This window comes from Cannabis sativa, chromosome 2 (genome assembly GCF_029168945.1).
Source record: "Cannabis sativa cultivar Pink pepper isolate KNU-18-1 chromosome 2, ASM2916894v1, whole genome shotgun sequence".
In the NCBI taxonomy this organism is placed as follows: Eukaryota; Viridiplantae; Streptophyta; class Magnoliopsida; order Rosales; family Cannabaceae; genus Cannabis; species Cannabis sativa.
This window is the reverse complement of record NC_083602.1, coordinates 85,828,973-85,841,172: the sequence shown is the minus strand read 5'-3', so window position 1 is coordinate 85,841,172 and position 12,200 is coordinate 85,828,973. Positions and strand designations below refer to the sequence as shown.

At 35.7% G+C, this 12,200-nt stretch overlaps 1 non-coding gene across 1 annotated transcript; it reads right to left on the bottom strand.

Annotated features, from left to right (window-relative positions):
• Positions 1-3,471: 3,471 nt before the first annotated feature.
• On the bottom strand, positions 3,472-3,578 carry LOC133035267 (small nucleolar RNA R71). The gene has a single exon (XR_009686544.1). It is a non-coding gene; the product is annotated as a small nucleolar RNA R71 (small nucleolar RNA).
• Positions 3,579-12,200: the final 8,622 nt, after the last annotated feature.

Below are 12,200 nucleotides of genomic sequence, written 5' to 3'. Positions count from 1 at the left end.
AAATAACTTTTGAATTTTTATTGATTCTTAGAAATGATTATAATTATTTTGGACATGGTACTAGGGTTTGATTGGATGTTGCTTTAAGGGATAATTTTTATAGACAAATCTTATTAAGGAGCCTTTTTGTAATTATTTTCTTTATGTGCAAAAAAAAAAAAAAAAAAAAAAAAAACAAGAGCAACATTTCCATCACTATATCCAACATGTTGCCTCTTGTTCAAAAAAAAAAAAAAAAAAAAAAAAAACTGCAAGAGCAACATTTCTATTCATTTGTCTAACATGTTGCCTCTTGTTTGAAAAAAAAAAAGAAAAGAAAAGAAAAAGTTTGTAGTATTTCATTTTTTTTATTTGTTTTGGCTCCTAGAATAAATGTAAAAGATTGTCTATTTTTGTCCCGAAAAGCTGGTTTGTGGTACTCTTATGGTGGTTTGTCCAAATAATTCATAATCTATCTTCGTTTCAATATTTATTCAAATGTTTGTCCTAAATTAATCTATCCTTTTCGAGTGCTCACTTTTCAATTTCCAACTCCATGAGTGAAATCCTTAGCCATAAATAAATATTTTCAATACCTGTGAGGCAAATGGAGTTGAGACTTTTACTTGGTATATTTTTCGGAAGCATCTATGTGTTATGGTTTGTGGTAAGAAGGTTCAGGTTTGGCGCACACACTCACAACTCTAGATTTATTCAAGATAATTTTGTATAGTTCTTATTGGCTTGTTACTAACATTTTATTTGAATAATTGTGTTATTTTTCAAAATTTTGGCCTAGAAAATATCATGTTGACATTCTTTTTGTTCGCTTGAATTGCTAGACGCTAGCAATAAGCTAGTTGGGGGTTGTGATTAAGGCTCAAATTTGTACATTTTAAGTCTTCATTTATGCATATTAAATTAATATAAATTAAATATTTTATATTATTAATGGTAAATTTATTTTAGTTGAAAATATTTAATTTATTTTAATTTTGTGTTATTTTTCAGATTTGAGCTAATGAACTATTGTCATATTTGGATCTTTAAAATCCAACTCAATAGTTGTTATTTTTAAAGAAAAGAAGCAATGACCCAAGCCTAATGTTCTATCAATCTTTACCATCAATTATATAATTCCAAGCTCCCACCATCAGCTGCATGTTTTCTTTTGATTTGAAAATGGGCCAAATCAACAAAAAGCCCAAGCTATTATTCAAATGTAACTTCCTACAATATTGAAGCAAAAATTGGGCACGTTCTCTTCAGCAACTCTCTTCAGCTCCAACAATAGCTGCGTCAACTTCTCCAGCCAACTACCGCATTGTGGCCCATGTACCTGACGCCACCAGCAGAAGCACAACACGTGTCCCCTGTCTCTCATTCCCATTTTCTCCAGCTGAAATGACAAGCATGAACTACTCTTTCATCAGATTTTTAAGTCATTTTCTCCACTAAATAACACACGAAAAATATGAATTTGGGAGCAAATGTTCACTATAAATAAGAGTCCATGAGAGTGTAAAAGTACATCAGATTTTAGTAGTGTTATTATACCAAAATTTTATCTTTTTCTTTCCTTCTTCTTTATTTTACTTTATTAATTTTGGTGTAAAGACAATGCCTTTTCTAGGCTAATTTCTTTGGCAAGACTCAAGTGTAAGTTCATGTAATTTTTATTTTTCTAATATATTGATTCTCTTTGTTCTTCATTTCTATATTTATTATATTAAATTTCTCTTCTTCTAAATTGCACTTTAAATTTAATAGTACCTTTTATATAAGTTCAGTCATGCTTTTCTTATGTAAGTTAGACTATTAATTATTAGGGTGTTTATTATATTATATGATTTTTACTGCATTCTGCCGGTGGTATTTTGTCGATTTAAATTATATGATATGATAGTATTTTTAGAAGTAGTATTAATTTAATTAGAGAACATATTTTTCTAGTGGGCTTAATTATACACATTTTCCAACTATAATTAATGGTGTAGAATTATAGTTGAGGTTAAAGAATCAATTTTATTAGAAAAATATAATTGCATGTACAAAGCTTGTGTCTTCCATAATCATTTTCTGATCACTTCTCATTTTAATTACTTGTTTAATTTTTGAAAATCATTTTCTCAATATTCTCACATCACATTCAAGGTTCTTATTTTATTCTCGTAAAATTACTAACTTTCCTTTTGAGTGTACTTTTCCTCCCTGTGGATACGACATATAGCCCGTTTACTACCGCGACCGCAGTGTAACTAATTGGGCGACATCAATTTTTGGCGCCGTTGCCGGGGAGGTTTCTGCGCTACAAGAGGTTAGTATAGTAGTTTTATTTTTTTTTGGTCTCTCTTTATTTGCTTATATAAAAAAAAAAAAAAAACTTTTTAGTTAGTATAATATAATTTAGTTTTTTTTTTAAAGTTATATATAGATTCAAAAAAAAAAAAAAATCATTATATATCATTATTATTATTCTTTACTCTTTTAGTAAAAAAAAAAAAAAGCAAGTCCTTTTTTTGTTTAGTTTATTTGTTAGTTGTATTTATTATTTTGCTACTATATTAGGGTGTTAGTTTTTTTACATTATTTTATTTTGTGTACTTTTTTTAGGATTAGCCATTTTTTTTATTTATTTTAGGTTAGTTGTAGACTTTTATCCTTTAGGCTAAAAAAAAAAAAAATTGTGCATAAAATATTTTCATAAACTTTTTAGTGTAATCCCAATAATGTAATGGTAAAAGTGGTACAAACTGAGATCATTCTGTCTAAGAAAGATTGGCTTTAAAGGTTTGTGATAGAGTACCCTCTACACTTTCTAGCAACCCCGGGGAGTTCTAGTAAAAGTGTGGGACGAAGCGGTACCTTGGCAACCTTCCCAATCGGCCTGGGAATATCTTGTGTGAATACCCTTGCATTATTACATAGTTGTAATTTACATTATTTAACAAGTGAAAATACCAAAAAAAAAAAACGTGAATGTCACGAAATAGAGACAAATTAGGGAGATTTGTAAAACAACAAAATGAAATTTTAGAAAACTCTCCTAAATCGTCTTCTTCCACTCGTTCTCATTCACCACCATCACCCATACTTCCTGCACTTCCAATGATGACTCAACAACAGGAAATCCAACCAAGAACGCTACAGGATTATCTACATCCTACACGTACGGCCACACCTTCATGCATAATGTATCCCATGAATATGCCCAACTTCGATTTCAAACCTGGCATGATTCAACTTTTACCAACCTTTCATGGTATGGAAAATGAGAGTCCATATGTGCATATTCAGGCCTTCGAAGAGGTGGTGGCCACATTCAACAACCAAGCTGACATCATTAACTTGGTGAGATTGAAGTTCTTTCCCTTCTCACTCAAGGACAAAGCCAAAAGCTGGTTGTATTCCTTAAGGCCAAGGTCTATTGGGACATGGGATGAGATGACAAAAGTATTTTTCTCTAAATTTTTTCCACCCCATAAGACCAGCAGCCTTAAGAGGCAAATCTCTACCTTCACCCAAAAGGACCATGAAACGTTTCATCAGGTCTGGGAGAGGTTTAAAGATTTGATGGGCCAGTGCCCACATCATGGATACGAAAGTTGGCGTCTTGTCAGCTATTTCTACGACGGTCTCACAGTCGACAAAAGACAATTCGTACAAATGATGTGCAATGGCGACTTCCTACAGAAAGATCCCGAAGAAGCTTTGGAATATCTTGAAGAAATTTCTGAAAAATCATACACATGGAGTGCGCCAAGTCCTACAGACAAGCCACGAATGTTCTAGAGTCTACCAATTGAAGGAGGAGGACAGTGTGAAAGCTCAACTTGAAGCTTTGAAAAAACAATTTGAGGCTTTCAAAACTCAAGAAGGTAAAGCACTCCAGATCGCTGCAAAAGTGGAAAAGCAAGAACCATGCTTCATTTGTGGAGGGACTGATCATCAACCCCAAGAGTGCCCTAGTCTTAGTATGTTAAGGGAGGAGATGAGGAACAGTGTAATGCCTTAGGGGATTACAAGAAGCCTTATAATGCCTACTCTAACACATACAATCTGGTTGGCGTAACCATCCCAATTTCGGTTGGAAGGATACAAGTCAAAATCAAGCATGCGGGAGCCAATGGAGGCCTGATCAACAAAAGAATTCTCTTGAGAGTTCCATGAAAATTCTCGCAGAATCTCAACTAGAGTTCAGGACTTATTTCACTCAGGTGATAGAGGAATTGAAGGACATAAAGATTCAAATAATAAAGTTAAATGATTCTTCAGTCATTCACGAGCGTGGTAAGCTTCCCGCTCAGCCTCTAATCACTCCCAAAGGGCAACATATGGCACAAACCTCCGCTCCTTCAGAGTCTAATCTCAAAGGGGTTAATGCTATTACTACCCGAAGTGGTCAAAGTACGGTATCACCATTACCTAAGACCACTAGTGTACCAATGCCCGCTCCAGATGCTGATGTGCCACAGAACCTTCCAGTAAAGGTGCCCTTTCCTCAGGCTTTGAAATCCACTGGAAAGGTACTGGAAAGTCATAGCGAGATCCTTGACTTTTTGACACAAGTTAAGGTTAACCTACCATTACTTCATGTAATCAAGCAAGTACCGGCTTATGCCAAAGTTATCAAGGATCTATGCACTATCAAAAGGAAGCACCATGTCAAGAAAACTGCATTCTTGGCAGAACAAGCTAGTGCGGTGATCGACTGCAAGACACCGCTTAAATACAAAGATCCTGGTTGTCCCACCATTTCATGTCAAATAGGGGAACAGGAATTTGGCCAAGCCCTCCTGGACTTAGGTGCAAGTGTAAATCTCATGCCTTATTCCATATACTTGCAACTAGGCCTAGGAGAACTTAAGCCCACATCTGTGGTGCTACAATTGGCCGATCGATCAGTTAAGAAACCTCGGGGAATAGTTGAAGATGTCTTGATTCAAATTGATAAATTCTATTACCCTGTGGATTTTCTCATCTTGGACACTCAATCTGAAGTCAACTTAGAGTCCAAAATTCCCATCATTCTCGGACGACCATTCCTCGCAATAGCAAATGCACTCATCAATTGTAGGAATGGTCTCATGAAAATCTCTTTTGGGAACATGACTCTAGAGGTGAATGTTTTCAACATTGGTAAACAACCACCTGATAACGATGAGTGTTTCCAATCATTTCTGATCGATACACTTATTTCAGAAGAGGTAGAAGCACAATACACTTCCACTCATCTCAATGACCTCTTTGAAATTTCTGAGATTTCTGAGTCGGGTAATACTGAAATCAACCCTGAAGTCATCAATCAATTACCGACCAAAAGAACCATGTTTTGGAATCCAATCTTCGAGGGACTTCCTCAAGATAGGGAAACACCAAAACCATCCACTGTACAAGCTCCTCAACCAAACTTGGCTCAACTTCCTAAGGAACTTAAGCATGTCTTCTTGGGAGCAAACAACACTTTCCCTGTCATCATATCCTCCACCCTTAATGCAACTCAAGAGCAACAACTTATCAACGTGCTCACAGAGCAAAGAGGAGCAATTGGTTGGACGTTAGCTGACATTAAAGGGATTAGTCCCTTGATTTGCTCCCATCACATTAAATTGGAAGACGGGGCCATACCACGACGTGATCCTCAAAGGAGATTAAACCCACCAATGAAGGAAGTGGTAAAGACAGAAATCTTGAAGCTTCTGGATTACGGGATACTTTATCCTGTTGCCGACAGTAAGTGGGTTAGCCCAACTCAGGTTGTTCCCAAGAAATCGGGAGTAACAGTGGTACCAAATGATAAGGGAGAACTCATCCCTACCAAGGTCACAACAGGTTGGCGCATGTGCATTGATTATAGAAAATTAAATGCCGCCACCTGTAAAGACCATTTCCCACTTCCATTCATCGATCAAATCTTGGAACGTGTGGCAGGTCATCCTTTCTACAGCTTTCTCGATGGTTATTCGGGGTACTACCAAATCGAAATTGCTTTAGAAGATCAGGAAAAGACCACATTCACTTGTCCTTTTGGTACCTATGCCTTTCGGCGTATGCCATTTGGCTTGTGTAATGCCCCAGCCACCTTCCAGCGCTGCATGATGAGTATCTTTAGTGATATGATCGAGAATTGTATGGAAGTATATATGGATGATTTGACAGTCTTTGGTGATTCATTTGAATCAAGCCTTCTCAATTTGGAAGCTGTGCTTAAACGATGCAAAGAGAAAGGCTTAGTACTCAATTGGGAGAAGTGTCATTTCATGGTGCCATCTGGCATAGTCTTGGGGCATATTGTTTCACAACGAGGAATTGAGGTTGATCAATCCAAGATTGAACTCATATCAAAGCTGCCCGCCCCCAAGACTGTTAAGGATGTTCGATCCTTTCTTGGGCATGTTGGATTCTATAGGAGGTTCATCCAGAATTTTTCGACGATAGCTCGACCTTTGTCGAACCTCTTGGCAAAAGACGTGGTGTTTAACTGGACACCCGAGTGTGAGGAATCCTTCCAAACACTTGTCACCAAACTCACTTCTGCCCCTATCATTCAACCACCTGATTGGAACTTGCCATTCGAGATCATGTGTGATGCTAGCAATTACGCTATAGGGGCCGTCCTTGGTCAACGAAGGGAAGGGAAGCCCTTCGTCGTATACTATGCAAGTAGAACTCTTAATAGTGCTCAAATGAACTATTCTACTACTGAGAAAGAGTTGCTTGCCGTAGTATTCGCACTTGACAAGTTTCGTTCCTACCTGATCGGTTCCCCTATCACGGTCTTCACCGACCACTCTGCTCTTAAGTACCTCCTTTCCAAAAGGATGCTAAGGCGTGCTTAATTAGGAGGATCCTTCGTTACGAATTTGACTTGACCATCAAGGATAAGAAAGGAGTTGAAAATGTGGTAGCGGACCACCTATCTCGTTTAGAGTTTTCTGATTCCGCTGATGGCCCTACTATCCGAGATGACTTCCCTGATGAACATCTCTACACCATCACTAAGTTACCATGGTACGCTCATATTGTTAATTACTTAGTGATTGGTGAGCTTCCTGCTTCCTGGAATGCACAGGATAAACGTAAATTTTTGGTCGAGGTCCGTAACTTTTACTGGGATGATCCATATCTTTTCAAGTACTGCCCCGACCAAATTATGAGACGTTGCATTCCAGATGATGAAATTTTTAGTGTCTTGAACTTTTGCCACAACGAAGCATGTGGTGGTCATTTTTCTATGAAAAAGACTGCTGCAAAAATCTTACAGTGTGGTCTATACTGGCCCACTTTGTTCAAAGACACTAACAATTTCTGTCGATCTTGTGAAAGGTGCCAGAAACTAGGTGCGCTATCCCGACGACACATGATGCCATTGAACCCAATGCTCGTAATAGAAATATTCGACTGTTGGGGAATTGATTTTATGGGACCGTTCCCACCTTCTTCTGGTTACCTTTACATTCTCCTCGCCATAGACTATGTCTCCAAGTGGGTTGAAGCCGTGCCATGTCGAAATGCAGATAACACAACTGTTGTGAAATTCTTAAAAGAAAATGTGTTATCTCGTTTAGGCACACCACGAGCTATCATCAGTGATCAAGGCACCCATTTCTGCAACCACTCTTTTGAGCATTTGATGGAAAAGTATGGTGTACTTCACAAGGTTGCATTGCCTTATCACCCACAAACAAATGGCCAAGCTGAGTTAGCTAATCGTGAAATTAAGCAAATTTTAGAAAAGACGGTTAACCCTGACCGCAAAGATTGGTCCTCCCGACTTCTCGATGCTCTCTGGGCCTACCGCACTGCTTACAAAACTCAGCTAGGCATGTCTCCTTACAGACTAGTCTATGGCAAGGCCTGCCATCTCCCTGTTGAACTGGAACATAAAGCATACTGGGCTGTAAAAAGCCTAAATTCTGATCTCAACGCGGCGGGCCTTAATCGTAAGCTTCAATTGTCAGAAATTGAGGAGCTACGGAATGATGCTTATGATCACTCTAGGGTCTACAAGGCTAAATTAAAAGCGGCTCATGACAAGCAGATCCTGAGGAAAAAATTTGAGCCAAATCAGCGAGTGCATCTTTATGACACTCGCCTGCATATCCACCCTGGGAAACTGAGATCCCGGTGGACTGGGCCGTATGTTGTAAAAACTGTTTTCCCCCACGGTGTTGTTGAGGTCGAAGACCCAACCGATGGGAGAAAATTCAAAGTGAATGGCCAAAGACTGAAACACTACATAGAGAGGGTGCCCCAGCCTGTCGAGGATATCCTCGTGGCTCCGGTTTACCAGCCTTGAGTAGTGCTTTCCCGATCTTGTACACAGGTTTGTTCTCTTTTTCCTTGTCATCTTATTTTGTTATCATTTCTTTTCTTTCAGTTTTTATGTTTTTAGAGGATCAATATCGCTGCTATCCATGGTTGCTTGCTCTCCAGGTGTTCTCTTTCCCTATTCTTTTAATTTTTATATCTTTAGACATTGAGGACACTGTATTGTTTTAGTTGGGGGTGGTGAGCATATTCAAGCATGTTTCTTAATTTTTGTCATATTAATATTTTCATGGTCAAATTTTTCAAAAAAATTACTCATTTATTCTTGTAAAATGTTATTTTCAAGCCAATTTTTACTATCTTTGTTACTTAGAATTTTTCTAGAGTTACAAATTGCACATGCCAAACTTTGTGGTAAGAAGATTGTTAGCACATATTTGCTTAGAAAAGCTACCAAGTTTAAGTGTTTATATTTTTGTGAGTGGCGAGATTTGAGAAAATAACTTTTGAATTTTTATTGATTCTTAGAAATGATTATAATTATTTTGGACATGGTACTAGGGTTTGATTGGATGTTGCTTTAAGGGATAATTTTTATAGACAAATCTTATTAAGGAGCCTTTTTGTAATTATTTTCTTTATGTACCAAAAAAAAAAAAAAGAAGAATACAAGAGCAACATTTCCATCATTATATCCAACATGTTGCCTCTTGTTCAAAAACAAAAAAAAAAAAAGCTGCAAGAGCAACATTTCTATTCATTTGTCTAACATGTTGCCTCTTGTTTGAAAAAAAATAGAAAAGAAAAGAAAAAGTTTGTAGTATTTCATTTTTTTTATTTGTTTTGGCTCCTAGAATAAATGTAAAAGATTGTCTATTTTTGTCCCGAAAAGCTGGTTTGTGGTACTCTTATGGTGGTTTGTCCAAATAATTCATAATCTATCTTCGTTTCAATATTTATTCAAATGTTTGTCCTAAATTAATCTATCCTTTTCGAGTGCTCACTTTTCAATTTCCAACTCCATGAGTGAAATCCTTAGCCATAAATAAATATTTTCAATACCTGTGAGGCAAATGGAGTTGAGACTTTTACTTGGTATATTTTTCGGAAGCATCTATGTGTTATGGTTTGTGGTAAGAAGGTTCAGGTTTGGCGCACACACTCACAACTCTAGATTTATTCAAGATAATTTTGTATAGTTCTTATTGGCTTGTTACTAACATTTTATTTGAATAATTGTGTTATTTTTCAAAATTTTGGCCTAGAAAATATCATGTTGACATTCTTTTTGTTCGCTTGAATTGCTAGACGCTAGCAATAAGCTAGTTGGGGGTTGTGATTAAGGCTCAAATTTGTACATTTTAAGTCTTCATTTATGCATATTAAATTAATATAAATTAAATATTTTATATTATTAATGGTAAATTTATTTTAGTTGAAAATATTTAATTTATTTTAATTTTGTGTTATTTTTCAGATTTGAGCTAATGAACTATTGTCATATTTGGATCTTTAAAATCCAACTCAATAGTTGTTATTTTTAAAGAAAAGAAGCAATGACCCAAGCCTAATGTTCTATCAATCTTTACCATCAATTATATAATTCCAAGCTCCCACCATCAGCTGCATGTTTTCTTTTGATTTGAAAATGGGCCAAATCAACAAAAAGCCCAAGCTATTATTCAAATGTAACTTCCTACAATATTGAAGCAAAAATTGGGCACGTTCTCTTCAGCGACTCTCTTCAGCTCCAACAATAGCTGCGTCAACTTCTCCAGCCAACTACCACATTGTGGCCCATGTACCTGACGCCACCAGCAAAAGCACAACACGTGTCCCCTGTCTCTCATTCCCATTTTCTCCAGCTGAAATGACAAGCATGAACTACTCTTTCATCAGATTTTTAAGCCATTTTCTCCACTAAATAACACACGAAAAATATGAATTTGGGAGCAAATGTTCACTATAAATAAGAGTCCATGAGAGTGTAAAAGTACATCAGATTTTAGTAGTGTTATTATACCAAAATTTTATCTTTTTCTTTCCTTCTTCTTTATTTTACTTTATTAATTTTGGTGTAAAGACAATGCCTTTTCTAGGCTAATTTCTTTGGCAAGACTCAAGTGTAAGTTCATGTAATTTTTATTTTTCTAATATATTGATTCTCTTTGTTCTTCATTTCTATATTTATTATATTAAATTTCTCTTCTTCTAAATTGCACTTTAAATTTAATAGTACCTTTTATATAAGTTCAGTCATGCTTTTCTTATGTAAGTTAGACTATTAATTATTAGGGTGTTTATTATATTATATGATTTTTACTGCATTCTGCCGGTGGTATTTTGTCGATTTAAATTATATGATATGATAGTATTTTTAGAAGTAGTATTAATTTAATTAGAGAACATATTTTTCTAGTGGGCTTAATTATACACATTTTCCAACTATAATTAATGGTGTAGAATTATAGTTGAGGTTAAAGAATCAATTTTATTAGAAAAATATAATTGCATGTACAAAGCTTGTGTCTTCCATAATCATTTTCTGATCACTTCTCATTTTAATTACTTGTTTAATTTTTGAAAATCATTTTCTCAATATTCTCACATCACATTCAAGGTTCTTATTTTATTCTCGTAAAATTACTAACTTTCCTTTTGAGTGTACTTTTCCTCCCTGTGGATACGACATATAGCCCGTTTACTACCGCGACCGCAGTGTAACTAATTGGGCGACATCAATTTTTGGCGCCGTTGCCGGGGAGGTTTCTGCGCTACAAGAGGTTAGTATAGTAGTTTTTTTTTTTTTTGGTCTCTCTTTATTTGCTTATATAAAAAAAAAAAAAAAACTTTTTAGTTAATATAATATAATTTAGTTTTTTTTAGTTATATATAGATTCAAAAAAAAAATCATTATATATTATTATTATTATTCTTTACTCTTTTAGTAAAAAAAAAAAAAAGCAAGTCCTTTTTTTGTTTAGTTTATTTGTTAGTTGTATTTATTATTTTGCTACTATATTAGGGTGTTAGTTTTTTTACATTATTTTATTTTGTGTACTTTTTTTAGGATTAGCCATTTTTTTTATTTATTTTAGGTTAGTTGTAGACTTTTATCCTTTAGGCTAAAAAAAAAAAAAATTGTGCATAAAATATTTTCATAAACTTTTTAGTGTAATCCCAATAATGTAATGGTAAAAGTGGTACAAACTGAGATCATTCTGTCTAAGAAAGATTGGCTTTAAAGGTTTGTGATAGAGTACCCTCTACACTTTCTAGCAACCCCGGGGAGTTCTAGTAAAAGTGTGGGACGAAGCGGTACCTTGGCAACCTTCCCAATCGGCCTGGGAATATCTTGTGTGAATACCCTTGCATTATTACATAGTTGTAATTTACATTATTTAACAAGTGAAAATACCAAAAAAAAAAAAACGTGAATGTCACGAAATAGAGACAAATTAGGGAGATTTGTAAAACAACAAATTGAAATTTTAGAAAACTCTCCTAAATCGTCTTCTTCCACTCGTTCTCATTCACCACCATCACCCATACTTCCTGCACTTCCAATGATGACTCAACAAAAGGAAATCCAACCAAGAACGCTACAGGATTATCTACATCCTACACGTACGGCCACACCTTCATGCATAATGTATCCCATGAATATGCCCAACTTCGATTTCAAACCTGGCATGATTCAACTTTTACCAACCTTTCATGGTATGGAAAATGAGAGTCCATATGTGCATATTCAGGCCTTCGAAGAGGTGGTGGCCACATTCAACAACCAAGCTGACATCATTAACTTGGTGAGATTGAAGTTCTTTCCCTTCTCACTCAAGGACAAAGCCAAAAGCTGGTTGTATTCCTTAAGGCCAAGGTCTATTGGGACATGGGATGAGATGACAAAAGTATTTTTCTCTAAATTTTTTCCACCCCATAAGACCAGC